General features: G+C 37.3%; 1 long non-coding RNA gene across 1 annotated transcript; it reads right to left on the bottom strand.

The window, feature by feature from the left end:
- Window positions 1-3581: 3581 nt before the first annotated feature.
- On the bottom strand, window positions 3582-5126 carry LOC113330690. Its single transcript, XR_003350440.1, has 2 exons — window positions 4683-5126; window positions 3582-4592 (listed from the first exon to the last, which is right to left on the bottom strand). It is a non-coding gene; the product is annotated as an uncharacterized LOC113330690 (long non-coding RNA).
- Window positions 5127-17652: the final 12526 nt, after the last annotated feature.

Genomic DNA, 17652 nt, shown 5'->3' with positions numbered 1-17652 from the left:
CTGACACATTTTTATGAGAGCTGCGAATAAATGCATGAACTGACGAAGGATCATTTGCCATATGATCTGTAGCTCCTGAATCAATAATCCAAACGTGGCGGTTATAAACAGGCGTAGTAAGAAAGGCTAGTAGGTTACCTGAAGTATGGTTGGCCTTGCGCTCAGTCTTATTACCCAACTGGTTAAAGAAATCCTTCAATTGGTCTATGGTAAAGGATGAATTATCAGCTACAACAGCTCGAGCAAGCTTATTTTTGTTAAAAATAGCTTTAAGATGAGGATAAATATCCCAACAGCGATCCTTGGTGTGACCAGTTTTATTACAATGATCACAATGAAAAACTTCTCTCTTACCCTTAGCACGAGAATTCTTGTCCTTATCAAATGGCATGGCTCGTCGTTTATCATCTTTGGAGCTCATAAGAGCACTTGATTCAGCATTATCCAGGTCTACAATGCTTTTAGAAATATGATTCATAACTTTATTACGCGTCTCTTCACGCTGCACAGTCGCACAGACATTAGACAGATTTGGCAATTCAACACTCATGAGAATAGTGCTTCTAAGAGATTCATACTCTGGTTTGAGGCTACTGAGCACATCAAAGATTTTATCCTCCTCAACCCTCTTCAAGAGAATTTTGGCATCAGTTGTATGAGGACGATATGTATCCAGTTCATCCCACTTCTTTTTTAAATAACCAAAATGCTCAGTAAAACTTTTCGTACCTTGTTCAGCCTCAGCAATCTCACGTTTCAGCTCAAACACCCGAGCAGCATTATTCCGTAAGCCATACATACTAGCAACAGACTTCCACAAATCCTTTGCAGATTCTGAGAACGAGAAGATTTCCGAAATATGTGGTTCCATCGACTGAAGAAACCACGTGCGAACCAGTTGATCATCAGCAATCCAATCTTCATACTTTGGATCCTTAGCATCTGGACAGGTACTATTCTCACCAATATACCCAGATTTTCTTTTACCCCCAAGAGCAAGAGCAGCAGCCCTAGACCAGCTTACATAATTGGCATCATTCAGCAAGACAGAGGTTAAACGCAAACTAGTATTATGATCTGATTGTGCCATAGTAAACACATAAAGAAACGAAACTTGATTACAAAGAAATGGCCAGGATCGTTAACGATCCCCTGATACCATGTTGTTAACTAAATAGGTTGAAGACAGAACACAGTTTTACGTGGTTCGGCTATAGCCTACGTCCACGGGAGAAGAATGATTAGGGTTTCTTATTAACAATGGAGGTTTTACAAGACTTATATATATATATATATCCTATACATGCCACATATTCATATAGATAGAAACATATCTAGAGAATATTTTCTTGCAGTGTAAGCCAATCATAAATAAAGAAACCAAATATTCTTCTATGTTCCAACACTTTGCATCTCACTTTCTCTCTTCTGCGGCATCTAAATCTTCTTCACTTGAACTTATCTCCTCAACATAGTACTCATATCCTCTTTCTGACCCCTCTGAAGCACTCTCAGTTGCAGCGCCACCTTTCATCAAACCCTGTCGATCAGACCTCTCTTCTCGCTTTCTCTTAATTCTGGCAAGTCTCTTTTCCTTACATGCAACAAACTCAATTGCATCCCTCTGTCTAGCCCTTTCATTCTTGGTTTGACGGTATCGGCTATCCAGCTCAATCTACAGATGATTTTCCAGTCTCACTAATTCCTGTGTATTTAGAGTCAGAGCAATTCCTTTGGCAAGATCAAAAGAAGCAGATGATGGTGCTAGATTGAGAGCATTTTCTCTCAAGTTTGTCGTTCTCTAATCTCAACTCTCTGATAACAATTATTTTTTTCTTTTGGTTTAAAAATGCACAATATGGGTGGACTTTCACTAATCCCTTCTTATGGGGTTCTAATTGATATCATTAATAGTCACATTTATGGCGTTTGTTTAAAGTCCATTCTCTAGAACTTTCACGCCTATTCAAGACTCTACTCACGACAGCTTCACGACGTTTTGGGAATTACCATTCATAACCAAAACCAATTAATACCTTTCCATAACAATTATGTTTCTCCCGTTCCATTGATTCAAACCCTCTCTCCAAACATTTAGGGCCTGTTTGGTACAGTTTTGAAAAATAGTTTTCAAAAATAGTTTTCCACTGTTTTAAAAACATACCCTTTTTTCCTTGTTTTCATTTTCTAAAAATTGTTTGGTAAACTGTTTTTGAAAACAAGGAAAACCAACTACATCGGATCAAATGTAAAGATTCGTCTAAGAGATAGTGATATTAGTCATGACTCACTTGCAGTCATTCCCCATCTCTTACTTTGTTCTGAAAAGAAGAAAAGAATAAAGAAAAGAAAAAAAGAGAAAACACATAGAACAATAATTTGTTGTTTTCATTTTTTTGTTTTTAAAAACAGAAAACAGATAAAAAACATTTTCTGAAAATGTCCTTACCAAACGCGTTTTCTCCTGTTTTCTGTTTTCTCTGTTTTTAAAAACAGAAAACTGTTTTTGAAAACTATACCAAACAGGACCTTAAATTCCTCTAGTCACTTCTAGAGTTACCTTTAAGAGATGGATTGACAGTTTTTCTAACCATTATGCATTTATTAGTGTATATGATAAGAATCTTTGATTTTCTACAGATTAGGGTATGGCGTCACCTGTTAAAAGACATCATTGGTACCAGAAGTATGCCGACAAGGTTGAATAAACCACCACAGTCACATAATTGTTCCATGAACAACTGCATCATCACTTATCTGAAAGTGAAAATTAGGCGCAGGTCCAAAAAAAATAATATTTTCATTGTCAGGCCCACAATTAATTTTAGATACCGTGACACCCATAATTATATGAAATTTTGAAAAATATCTGCATGACGGGCTATGCATCCGTATGACGGGTTATGCATCCTAATTTTTCAGGGGTATAATTGGCAATGCAACTTGGATATAACATATCTAAAAATCCGCGCCTTAGAATTTTACAAATTTTATATCGTTGGAAAGCTTTTTAAGAGAAATACACAACGAATACAAAAAACAATATAAAATTGAAGTTTTTTGCGAAAAAAATCGGAAGTAATTGTTCTTTTAAGTAAAATTTTTAAAAAATTGATACAGAACCATTATGCAACCACCAAAAACGATGCATAACACATTATGCAGACACAATAAAAGATGTATAAAACGTTATGCAACCATATTTTGGTTCATGCATCTATTAATTTATGCATAACATGTTATGCATCCATTTCCTTCGGTGCATAAAAAATTATGCATCAATTTTTTAATTGAGTGCTTACAAAAATGTGGTTGCGTAATTCTTTATGCATCCATTTTCTCGACAGCATAACATGGTATGCAGATATTATCATGGGTGCATGACAAGTTATGCAACCTTTTTCTTTGTTGGTTTTAATACTAACAAAAAAGTAGTTGCATAACGTATTATGCAACCATTCTCTAAACTGCATAACAAGTTATGCAACAAAAAAAAAAGGCTGCATAACTTATCATGCACCTAAAATAATAGTTGCATAACGTGTTATGCATCTTCAAAGAAGCATAGCTAAAACGACAACTTTTGTAGATGCATAATAGACTATGCAACCATTTTCTTAGCTGCATAAAAGAATTCAACAATACCGAGAATGATAAAGGGCAGCATCGAGACACACTTGAAAAATATGAGAAGAAGCTATTTGTTCTCGCTCAATCAATACGTAAATAATCAACATACACCATAATCCATAGCAACAACAGCTGAATATTAGCACAGCATCTCCTCGACATTACCATTCTCCATGAGTATTGTCATCTCCATTTACTGCAGCAACAAAACTCATTCTCCATCCGCTTCAACTTGTGCTCAAAACACCAGATTCCACCTGCAATTCAGCTCAATAGTCTGCAATACCATGACATCACCAAGTCTTTCTGGATTTATTTTGGCTTCCCCACAATATTAATAATAATATTACTTTAATGATGGTCATGTTTATTTATGAGTGCTTGAAACCACTTGTAGAGAGATACCAAACCAAACATGTTGATTTAGAGACATACCGAACCAAAACTTGTGCTTACAGCTCTTGCAAGCAAATTCTTAAGGTTATTTTAAGAAAATACATGTCCACCAGCAAAATGCCAGCTCTTGTAATTTTCACTTTTATCATATTGTGGTTTTCACATAGTCAAGTTGTTAGTACTATACTCACATACATCCAGCAGCAAAATGCCATGGCCATCCTAATCTCATTCAGAATGACAAGACATCCATGGTGCATGATAATTCCACACATTGAGCTAATTATTTAAGAAAATATGTAATTAGTTTCTTAATTTATTATGTCAAGACACACAATACATATGATGATCAACTTCTCAGTTCTGTCCTTGTCTTTGTTTGTCATCAACCTTGGTTGAGTTTTGATCATTGACATTTTAGTACTTATACAAAAGACCACTCAACTCAAAGATGTAAAAAGATTGTGGAGTTTCATCCACAATTCATGTAACGTAAAGAATCATAAAATATTTAACTATTGAAATTGAGATTACCTTGCCATTGCTAACTAACTTCCCCTGTGCATCTGCAAAACACCCAATAGCAAAACAAAATCAACACTTTTCGGTACCATGATTTAAATTTCTTAAATACAAATCAATCGTATGTTAATAACCTTGAGAAAGTATCTCTGTGCCATTATTTGAAGGCGCTAAACCCACATCTAGTCTCAAATCCGGACTTTCTCCTGCTGCGGACTAAAATAATGGAAAAAATATATTAAATGTTAGCATCCGAATTGAAACTAGATCTAACAAAAACGAGAAAAAAAATCTTAAAATCTCCTTTCCATTTGGAGAACTCTGCGATACAACAAAAGAAATTGAAATCTAACTAAATCTTGAAAAAAAATGGCGAAATCAATCAGCTCCACGATTTCTATCAACGTAGCTTCCCAAGCATTTTTCTTACTGTGATAACCTTCTTCTCTTTTCGTGAAGATGATTTGCTTCTGATTTCTAGGGTTTTTCCTATGGTTAATTTTACTCGTAGGGAGGTCACACTAGAGTAAAGAGGAAGAACAAGACGAATCGGAGAAGAGAAGAAGAAAAAAGACGGAACATAATTTTATAAAACTACGGGTCTGGGAGAAATTTTCTCAGAAAAAATGGGTGCGTCCGTGACTTTTTCTGAACGTGGGTTTCTCTGGGAAGAAAAATAGAAAAATGGGTTTGTCAGTAGTTTTCACAATCTAAAAAGCCCTCTCCAAAACAATTTCAGCCATCAGCCCATATGCTGAGCCCATCTCCATCATCATTTACCACCCAATTTTTACCAGCAATAATTACCATCCTATTTTTTTTACAACACATATCAGAAAGTTTTAATGGCTTTTGGAGTTTTATGTTATCCACCTAACAACAATAAAGGTCATTATGGTTCAACAACCCACGAAAATTGGATAAAGTTTTACCTAGATCATGTCACACGGAAAACATATAAAGAGTCCGTCATCGTATGCTCCTTGTCTTGGCTTCTTACAAAGATTCTCATATTTTGTCGGTATGGTCTGAATAAACACCTGGCCATGATTCTACACCAAATCTGTTCTAAACATAAACAAGGAATCTTGGACTGTTGCTTCCGTCATGATAAAGAAAATCTTTTACCAACTTACTCTTTCAGCAGTACTGAAGAAAATATTCAACCTGCGAGCGTAGCATTTTTTAAGGTTAAAACCCCAAAGTCTTCTACTTTCTATCTCCATGTCAGCATTGTTTGTAGTGTCTTTTTCATAGCACATGTTTCACTATGAAACGGTGTTATCTAGCTCAGATTAATATACACCATCACATCTCATCCACATATTTCAAAAATACGTCTCAATCTACTCAAAGCTCAATTATTTTCAATATATTTATCTCCATCCATCTGAAGATGGATCATCAAAATAACAAAGTAAATAGTTCTTCTTAGGAAAAATATTTTTAAGACCCTTCGTCTTAAATGGCAGACAAACTCATTATCCCAACAAATTTACCTTCAACCCTAACTGAACCAGTCTACATTGACAAGACTGTTGTTCACTCTGAAAATGATACCAACTGGAAATGATGTATGATCGACCATGTATGTAGTGAAACTCTCGTACCAACTTCCTCCATGGTAAATCGAATATGCACTCAGTGGCCTTTGGTGCAAACATCAACTGTCACTAGCTTCAGTGAGCTAAAAAGTAAGGTTCTGATTCATTTCCTTGTTGAAATAAAATTCAATAGGGTTGATTCTCAACGCAATTGGTTTGCTTGTGGATTTCTTATTGTGTTAAGAGTGGTGCCTCCAACAGGGTGGCCGACCAACTACCAAACTTCTTTCTTTGACCAATTAATGTGTCTTATCTTATGCAACGTTCCTAACAAGTGTACATAGTTTGAAGATCTCAAAAAAAATGACTTTCAAGCTAGGGGAACTAGTGGATGCTAAAGATTCGTATGGAAACCATCCTTTATAAAAGAATATCAAGATTTTTGTGTGTACCTCTACGTAAACCTTTTCCAACCGGTATCCCTTTAGTTACTGGAGGCAGAATTGCTCATATTTCCTCCTTAAGTGTCGTTATTTCATGTTCCCCAGATTCTTCCGTAACTCTTGCAGAATTATAAATCACAAAGATACTATATTCCCAAAAAGCTCAAAAAAATTAAAATAAACAATAATAATAATCAAGAAGCGGCTAACAACCCCTCATACTCGAAGTATACTCTCCCAAAAGTATCTAAATGGATGCCACCACAACCTCACGTGGTATTTGCTGAATCGATTTCAGATATTGCAATTGTTAACCCACCTGTCACTGTAGATGATATAGTTATGGATACTCAAAATGACAGTGTTAATCCTACTACCAATGGAAAAGGTAAATAGGTTGTTGTTGAAAAATTATCCAAACAAAATGAAGATGATAATCTATTGAGAAAAGTTCCATATGCGGCCGTGTTAAGTGCATATTTTCAATATATTTAGTGTCGAATCCATGCTAATATTTGCTATATTTTCTTGCGAATTATTGTATATTACGTTTGTTTTCTCTTATTTATGTTTTGCTAGGTGAATCATCCAAAAAAAAGCGAATATGCATTTAATTATGCAATAAAGGAAGTTAGCTATAAGCGGAAAAGGGCCAAAGACCATGTGAAACCCGCTAGGACCTAAAAGTCCTTGGTATCATCTCGAAGAGGACAAAAAGACAAAATCAACGGCGAAAGAACGGAGACATTCCGACATCGTATGAAGAAATTACAAGCATTTGAAGCGAGTCAAAGTTGCTGAATTTTGCAAAGGCACAGATGTTATAAAAGCATCCGCTTACATTACTCGGGGCAGCTGCAGTACAAGAACTGACACTAAAATGCTAAAAACACCAAGCGGATAATGGCAGCGAGAAGATCGTTTGCTGTCGATCTCAGAGAAGAACTGATGTTGCTGTTATCATGGGATGACGTTGTGGAGCTTGGTTCTGGGATTCGAAATCAGTCAAGGTTCATAATGGTGCATGTCTGGTGATGGAAAGCTGGAGTAAAAGCTGACGCTGATGACTTAGGAGAAAACTCGATAGTGATCAATGGAGGAGCTCATGATGATGGAGCTGAGTTGCTGCTTCAATCGGTGTTGAATATTAATGGAGTCTGCAATGGTGTTGGTTTTGGTATTCTCGAACTGGCGTTTGGTTTTGGTGGCGATAGATCCTTGCTGCCATCGGTGATCATGATGGACTCGGTTATGCTGAGAAGACCGAGGGAGAAGCTACAGTTTGTAGTGTTGTGGCTAGTGATGGAATGAGCGATAACAGGGACCATGGTATTGATGGAATGAAGCTTAAGACAGAGAAGATGGCTCGGCAGAGAGGAGTTGATGGTGATTCTCGGTGGAGTGTAGCTGAGCTTGATAATGGGTATCGGCTGTTAAGGGCGATGAAGGAGTATTGTGTTGTTTGGCTGAGTACGTTGTGGTCCTGTGTTGCGAGATGCTGAGTTGGGTCTCTGCCAATGCAAAGAAGACCCTGAGCTCAGTGATTGATGGAGCTTGGCTGCAGTTTTGAAGTTCGAGAAGATTTCAGGGAGAGAGAAATGACTGCTTCCATTATCGAATTCGAAACAGAAGTGATAGAGGTGATGGGTGCAGTCTTGATATGAATGTGCTGCTGTTAGTTCGATGGAGATAAACGGAGACAGGGAAGAACATTGTTGGTGATGACGTGAACGAGCATGAGAAGATCAGAGAGAATATATATTCTCGATGAGATAGAGTTTAATGCCATGGCCTCTTTTCCTTGGCACAAAAGCTAAAACCAGGAATTGATGGGAGTTGGTTGCCATGGAAGTGATGCTGTCGATGAAGAAAAGCTCCAGATATTCATAATGGCAACTGCAAGATGAAATTTAGCTTATATAAAGACAACTCTCTTTATTGATGTTTAGAAAATCTCTCAAAACTAAACACGGGCTCTAATCTTGCTCATATGATCAATCACAACTTTGGTGATCATATATATATAGAACTATGAATTCCTTTTCCTAGTCCTATTACCTTATCACATGTCTTTCCTTTTCTTAGAACTAGATGACTTCTAATTCCCTTAGGATTACATCAATTTCCTAATCTTGTCCTAACCAACTTGTTAGTGACTTCTATGTTGAAGTTAATCCAACATTCTCCCCGTTAAGCTTCAACCTTACCCGTGACATATCTTGTACTCCAATCAATTGTCTCATTTCTTCAAACTTGATCCGAGCTAATGCCTTTGTCAATATATCTGCTTTCTGCTCAGTTCCTGGTATGTGTTCAACGTTGATGATCTCCTTCTCGATACATTCTCGTATGAAATGATACCTTTTGTGAATGTGTTTCGTCTTCCCATGAAAAACTGGATTTTTAGTGAGTGCAATTTCAGACTTATTATCAATCTTGATGAGAACTTTTTCAGGTTCTCTTCCTTTGATTTCACCCAACAGTTCTTGAAGCCATATTGATTGTTTAGCTGCTTCTGTTGCGGCCATAAACTCATCTTCACAGGATGAGAGGGCTACAATGTCTTGCTTCTGTGAAAACCATGTAATAGGTGCTTCACCTAGATAAAATATATGACCAGTTATACCTTTGATTTTCTCATTGAGTTCAGAAAAGTAGTGTCTCTTACCAGTCATGTGATTGCTGGCTCCATTATCTAAATACCAGATTCCTTCTTCTCCATCCTTTGATTCGTAGTTCTTTGGTATTAGTTTCCCTTCGTTTAAGAATACAACTTCGTGCATGAAAAGAGCTGTATCTGCTTCCCTTGTTTCATTCTTGTTTTTTTCTTCCATATTTTGTATTCTTTCAGGGCATACAGAGGAGAAGTGTCCTGGTTTATCACATCTGTAACAAATAATGTTTGATCTATCCTTCTTTTCTTTCCCTTGGTTTTGATCATTCTGACTTGTTGTTCTATCTTGTGAGTTAAACCTTCCTCCCCTTCCTCGGCCTCTGTTTCCTCTACCACCTCTTCCACGACCTCTTCCTCTTGTCGCAGAGTTTTGTTGGTAAGAGTTTGTATACAAGAGTTTTCCTTGAGTTTCTCCATTGTTTTCTTCATCAAGGATTCTTTCTTCATATGCTTTCAATCTTCCAATTATATCTTCATAGCTAGTCTTCTTTAAATCTAAGACTTGTTCGAGAGAAGCTATGATATGAATATACTTGGATCTTGGTAAACTATTGAGAAACTTCTTTACCAGTTTATCTTCATCAATGGATTGTCCAAGTGACGCAGCTTTTGAGGCTATCTCTGATAGCTTTCCTGCAAAGCTATCAATAGTATCAGTGTCTTTCATCTTCATTCTTTCAAATTCAGACATTAAGGTTTGCAGACGGGCTTCTTTAACTCGATCAGCTCCGAGATTACGTGCCTTTATTGCATCCCAAATTTTCTTTGAAGTTTCTTGTTCACCAACTTGTAGAACAAGACATTATGGTATTGCTTGAAAGAGTAATCCAATGGCAACATTGCTTTTGTCTGGGTCCAATGTACCAGGATCAATTGTTTCCCAAACTTTGTAGATTTTCATCAGTACCTTCATTCTCATGGACTATACTGTGTAATTTGTGGCGTTGAGGATTAGAACTTGTATTGATGGTGGCGTGAACCTTTTTGCACCCACAATGGTGGTTTCTTTTTCCATGGCTCAGAAACAAGCTCCGATACCAATTAATGGCAACTGCAAGATGAAACTTAGCTTATATAAAGACAACTCTCTTTATTGATGTTTAGAAAATCTCTCAAAACTAAACACAAGCTCTAATCTTGCTCATATGATCAATCACAACTTTGGTGATCATATATATATGGAACTATGAATTCCTTTTCCTAGTCCTATTACCTTATTACATGTCTTTCCTTTTCTTAGAGCTAGATGACTTCTAATTCCCTCAGGATTACATCAATTTCCTAATCTTGTCCTAACCAGCTTGTTAGTGACTTCTACGTTGAAGTTAATCCAACAATTCAAGCATATAGGTGGAAGTTTGTTGTGAATAGATAGAGAGGAAGTCGTTGTTTCTGTTGTTCAGAGCCGGGAGATATTGGCATGACAGATGAAGTAAAACAACTCAGGGAGTTGTATTTTTCACGGAGTTGGAGTTAAGGAATTTCACGAATAGCCTGGTATACGTGAGTTATTGCCAGAGAAGTAGAAAAACCCAGGAAGAAATTATCTTCACGATCACCAGGCTGTCCGAGGGAATATTGGTCGAGTTTAGAAACTTCAGATGATTTGAAAACTCACTGGGCTGATATGTCAGTGATTCTGGCGGAGTAAAAAGAAAATCCAGGGGAAAAATATTCTCACGGAGGTGAGAGTATCCGAGGAGACTACGGAAGAAAACTGAAAATCCAGGGGAAAATAAAATTCACGGCTAGGTAAGTGTCCGTGATGTTATCGGTGGAAGAAAAACAAACTGTGCTGTCAGTTCTATGGAACTGACAAGCCATTGATACTAACGGGCTGGGATATATGCTGGTTTGCACGCAGTCCATTGGATGCGTATACATATTTTACACGAGAGTGAGCTGATTTTGGGAATTTGGCCACGTTTTGGCAAGTTTCCATATGATTTCGACCGGGATTTAACGCACGGGCACTTCCACAACTTGGATACCTATTTAAGAGAACTTCTAATATTTTTGAAGGATATCTTTTAATATTATATCAAACCATTGGAGAGGAGAAATCAAGAAAAGAAAACCTAGGGTTTGGAGCTATTTCCATTACCGTAACTATTTCCTTACCATTTTATCATATGAAACTCATGGGTTTTGTTAGTACCATGAGTAGCTAAACTTCTTAGTGATTGGGGATGAATTCTAAGTTATATACATGATTTGAGTTATTGTATAAATCTATTTTGAAGTTCTTCACATGATTATTGATTATTTATACTAATTAAATACTTATGATTGATTGATAGATTGTTCAGGTGGCCAACTAAATTAATTTGTTGATTCAATCAAATGCTAGTATTGAGTTAGGAGATAAGTAATAGTCGAATAATTCATACAAAAGTAGGGAACACAAGACCTTGCAGAGGGATTTTGTGTAGCGATTCCGTGTGTAAACAACACTAGAAAGTGGACCTTGAGCTAAGAGTCTAACTACTAGGATCAATCTATAATTCACAAAAGATAAAGAATTCAGACAAATTACACCTTGAGTGAGCTACTACTAGGTGTTTTCGAAGAATTTAATCTGGTATTGGAGAGCTTCCGTACCCAGTGATATAAGGAATTTAGGGGATAACACCGAGCTAGTTGTTATTCCACGATTGGTAATAATCTGTGAATAGTTGTATAAATGGATAACTTGATGACAATTTAGTAACGAAGAAGGATTCCCTGATCATATTTATCTCCATTGCTTGCAAACTTTATTATTTTCAATTGCTTTGTTATTTAATTTGTTCTAAAATCAAAAACAAACCCCCATTGTGACACTTTTTGACAACTAAATCTCCCTGCTCTTCGTGGGAACGAACTTGACTTCCATTATATTATTTTTAATTGAGTGGAAATAAGATATTAATTTGATTGCACCTAAGAAACGCATCAAATTTTGGCGCCGCTGCCAGGGAGCAGTCGGTAGCTTTAGTTGTTATTTCTTTTTGTTTTATTTTTGTTTTTAGTCTTATTTTTAGTGTTTGATTTAGCTTTTGAGAATTTTGTTTCAGGTACTTAATCTCTGGCATCAAAGGATTGGAATTACTAGAGGTGCAGAATTCAAACTCGCAAGGGAACTGTACTACAAGCACGTCCAAAGTTGCAACAAGAACCTTCTACCGTAAAAATGGTTAATACAGACGATGAGGGAAATCCTCCACCACCTCCACCTCCGGAGAGGAAGCTAGGAGAGTTGACGTCTCCATGCTTAGATTCGCAACCACTGTGCATTACAATCACTAACCCAGTGGATCTGAAGTCGAATCTACTTTATCATCTACTAAAGTTCAAGGGACATCCAGGTGAAAATACAAATCGACACCTTCAACAGTTCCAGAACACGATTACAAGTCTGAAGCATGCAACCGCAGGTAGAGATATGGCTATGCTACAAGCCTTTCCGTTCTCATTGACAGACTTAGCAGAAGAATGGTTGTATTGTCTTCTTCCAGGGAGTGTTACAACATGGACTGAGATGAAAAAATATTTTGGAGAAATATTTTCCTGCTTCCAAAGCGGCATCCGTTCGTAAGGAGATTAGTGACATTCTACAGATGTCTGGGGAGTCTCTATATGAATATTGGGAGAGGTATAAGGGGTTGTTGGCAAGCTTCCCACACCATAATATATCCTCAATACTTATCATTCAATGCTTTTACGAAGGATTACTTCCAGAACAGAGGAATTTGATTGATGCGGCTGCCGGTGGTTCACTTACTGAGAAAACAATCTCGTAGGCAACCAGTTTGATTGAGAGTATGGCTTCCAATTCTCAACAATTCTACACCAGAAATAAATCTAATGTCAGAAGAGTTAGCGAGATGGGAGAGTCTGCACAATCAGAGCAACGGATGAAAAATATAGAGAACGTAGTGCAACGAATGACAGCAATGATTATTCCTTCTTATGAAGAAGAGTCTGAACAGGTGAATGCTGTGTTCCCTAATCAGAGGCCAAGGTATGATCCCTACTCTAATACTTATAATCCAGGTTGGAAAGATCACCCAAATTTCAGTTATACAGATCAGCAAGCTGCAGCTCCTAATCCTTATGGGCGACAAAGTGGTTTTCAACAACCACAGTTCCGACCACAACCTCAACCTCAACAATAGACTCAGAGTTCTAATTTAGAGGATATGATGAAAATGATGATGAAAAAGCAAGATGCAAATGCTCAGCGTCAAGATACAATTCTGCAGAAGCAAGATATAGCTATAAAGGACTTGCAAACTCAAATTGGACAATTGGCTACAGACATGAATGAAATAAAAGCATAAAATTTTTGCTTTAACTCTAAGAAGTGAGAAGCAAACATAAAAGCCAAAAAAACAAGAAAAGGTTAGTCACGACTTGGAAGAGTAAGTAGAGGTGGAAACCGTCCCAAAAGAAAAGCCAAATTTAACCGGTCAACCTAAGGATTCAGTTCCTACTTTTACCACACCACCTTCTTTTCCTAGTCGTTTTGCCAAGTCAAAGAAGTAAGCTCTGGACAAGGAGATTATGGATATTTTCAGTAAGGTGCATATTAACATTCCATTTATTGAGGCCATCATAATGGTACCCAGGTATGCTAAAGTTCTGAAGGATTTGTGCACAAGGAATGAGAGGTTGGTTGCTAACGAGATCACTCAGGTAGGAGAAAGTGCTTCAGCTATGTTTCTAAAGAAGATGCCTGCAAAGTGTAAAGATCCTGGTGGATTTACAGTGCCAATTACTATTGGTGAAAACGGCTTGAGCTTGCTTTGCTTGATTTGGGAGCTTCCATAAGCGTGATGTCAGCCGATGTTTATGTTTATTTGAATCTGGGACCTTTAAAGGAGAAAGGGATTATCATTCAGTTATCTAATAAGTCTAACATATATCCTAAGGGACTCGTGGAAGACGTGTTGCTGCAAGTTAATGAACTAATCTTTCCGGTTGATTTCTTTGTTGTGGATATGCATAATGGAGACAATTGTTCATCTACTTCATTACTTCTTGGTAGACCATTTATGAAGACTGGTAAGCCGAAGATTGATTGTGATACTGGGACAATCACTATGGAATTAGACAAAGAGGTTATACGCTTCAATATTTTCGAATCTATGCGTTATCCAAGTGGTATCCAATCCGCAATTTCTGTTGATGTTATTAGTTCATTGGCACAACAAATTTTTAATTTGAACAATGAAGATGAACTTGAATCTGTGTTATAAAATAACATAGATTTGGACGTCCATGGCATGCCTAACTTGGACGTTGATATTCCCAAGGATTTTGTTGAGACATGTGGTGCTTTAACGGCATCACAAGAAGTTAGAAGAGGTAATATTTCATATATCTCCTTACTTGTAACTGATGAAGTTCCTTTACCTTCTGTTGTGCAGGAACCTAAATTAGAGCTGAAACCTCTACATGATCACTTAAAGTACGCTTACTTGGGTGACGGGGAAGAGCTTCCAGTCATTATTGCAAAGAATCTCACAACGATACAAGAAGAACGTCTCCTTAGGGTTCTGAAAGAGCACAAAACGGCTATTGGTTGGACAATTGCTGGTGTAAAAGGTATTAGTCCATCCATGTGCATGCATAGAATCCTTAGGGAAGATGATAGCAAGCCATTACGTGATGCTCAGCGTAGGCTTAACCCCCCAATGATGGAGGTCGTGAAGAAAGAGATCCTCAAATTACTAAGTGTGGGGGTTATTTACCCAATTTCTGACAGCAAATGGGTTAGTCCGGTGCAAGTGGTGCCTAAGACATCATGTGTCACTGTTGTTAGAAATCAAGATGATGAACTTGTTCCTACAAGAGTTCTGAAAAAGCGGGGGTCTAAAAACACCACCCAATATTTCGCTTAGCAATCTGTACGGACAAACTCCAATATACTTTTTATGAGAATCAACTAGACAGTCAGACTCGATCAGTAGAAAAGTATATCAAGAGTTTATATCACAATCTCTAGATTTGATCTTTACTCAAGCAAATAGAAATCTGCGAGTCTTTATCAAAGAGAGATAAACTTGGATGGTACCAAAGACCAATATCCAAGGATCAATCGATATCAATCAACAACCGTTAGGTCGGACTATCCAATTAATTGATCTAACGCACAACCTGTATTATTTCTATTATATAAACAAATATAATGCGGAAAAGAAATAACACAGACACCAGAAGTTTTTTTAACGAGGGAACCGCAAATGCAGAAAAACCCTGGGACCTAGTCCAGATTGAATACACACTGTATTAAGCCGCTACAGACACTAGTCTACTCCAAGCTAACTTCGGAATGGACTGTAGTTGAACTCCAATCAGTCTCCCACTGATCCAAGGTACAGTTGCACCCCTACGCCTCTGATCCCAGCAGGATACTACTCACTTGATTTCCTTAGCTGATCTCACCCACAACTAAGAGTTGCTACGACCCAAAATCGCAGGCTTTTACAATAAACAAATCTGTCTCACACATACAAGTCTATCAAAGGATCAATCTGTCTCCCACAGAAAAACCCTAAAGTTTTTTTTTTCGTATTTTGATAATAATCAAGGTGAACATGAACCAATTGATAATACGGTCTTATATTCCCGAAGAACATCCTATATTAATCAATCACCTCACAACAATCTTAGTCGTATGGTAGCGAAACAAGACGTCGTGGGATCACAAACGATGAGACGATGATGCTTGTGATTACTTTTTATATTTTGCCTATCGGAGATATCAAATCTCAAGCCAATCAATCTGATTGTACTCGTACGATAGAAGATGCAAGATCAGAACACACAACTACGATAAAAGTAGTATCGGTCTGGCTTCACAATCCCAATGAAGTCTTTAAGTCGTTAACCTGGTTTTAGAAGAAGAAAACCAAAGGTTAAAGGAGAACCGAATCTATCACGCAAACTAGTATCACAGTAAGGTGTGGGGATTAGTTTGTGGAGTTGCTAGATGTCCCATTATATAGTCTTTCAAGTCAGGTTTTCTCCTTTCTCACAAAGCAAACACTATCCACCATTAGATGAAAACCTGATTTAGATTCAAGCTAATATATGTCAACCGTTAGATCGAAATCTTAGCTTGGTATACACAAATGAAATGCACGCTTCTAGGTTTGTTAACCACACCCAAACGTGTAAATTGTTGGTTCAACAATAGTCAACCAAAAGGTTAGCCATTTGAGCATTTGATACCAACCATTTTTTTCTTCACCATAACTAGTTCAAATGACTCATATGAACTAGTTAGAGAGTTGTTCAATTGCAAGGAAATCTCATGTACTACACAAGACACAATTGAAGCAAAGATGATTTGATTCACATGAGTCGGTTCATGAACTTTATATCCACAGGTTTGCAAAAGCAGTCCTTAGTCTTTATAAGTTTAGTTCAGAAATTAACTTTTAGATATATAACCTACACAAGTTCGCAGACTAGGTTCGCGGACTTGAGGTACTGGATAGAGTTTACAAACTCCAGCATAAATTCTCGGGTTTGATAACTTCGTCGGTTTGCAGAATGGGTTCGCGGACTTGGCTCATGCAAGGAGTTGGTTAACTCAGCAGAAATTCTCGGGTTTGAGACCTTCGGCAGTTCGCGGACTGAGTTCGCGGACTTGGCTACTAGATGATCTCCAGTATGGGACTTATGCACATATGTGTTTCCACAACATACTTATGTCCACTATGGTTATGTAATCTAAACTCTCATCTCAATCATTGAAACATTCTTAGAGGACGTTATATAGTTGTTACACTATTTCTCGTCAAAGGAATTTTCAAAGTGATTGAAACATATCATGACTTGCGTCACTAGGTAAAGAAAAACATGGTCTAAGCGAAACGATTACCAACACATATTTCGAGATATAAATAGGTGAGGTATACTCGGCTCGAAATACCAAATGTGTATAATCTAAGTCTATATATATAGCATACGACTTTTTTCTCAAGAATTAGGATATAGAATAGATAGACTTTTGAGTGACAGATAAGTTCAAGTCTTCACATACCTTTTTGTCGAGAAGTTCCTTGAGTAGTTCTTCCACTTGTATGATGAATCTCCATGAAGTCCTTGAGCTCAACTACACTTATTATCCTAGTCCGACACTTAGCTATTATAATAGACTAGAAATCAAGACTTATAGTTTTGATCACTAACATTGACAAACATGCTTGATATAGCAACACATGCGAGTTAGACCGATCAGTGTTCTAACAAGTTCAAACAGGATGGCGAGTGTGCATAGACTATAGAAAGCTCAATTCGGCTACCCGCAAGGATCACTTTCCTTTGCATTTCATTGATCAGATGTTAGAGAGGTTAGAGGGACATTATTATTGCTTTTTGGATGGTTATTCGGGATACAATCAAATTGTTATTGCAGCGGAGGATCAAGAGAAGACTACTTTCACTTGTC

Source organism: Papaver somniferum, unplaced genomic scaffold (genome assembly GCF_003573695.1).
Source record: "Papaver somniferum cultivar HN1 unplaced genomic scaffold, ASM357369v1 unplaced-scaffold_118, whole genome shotgun sequence".
In the NCBI taxonomy this organism is placed as follows: Eukaryota; Viridiplantae; Streptophyta; class Magnoliopsida; order Ranunculales; family Papaveraceae; genus Papaver; species Papaver somniferum.
The sequence above is the reverse complement of the archived record's forward strand: the minus strand, read 5'-3'. Positions and strand labels throughout refer to the sequence as shown.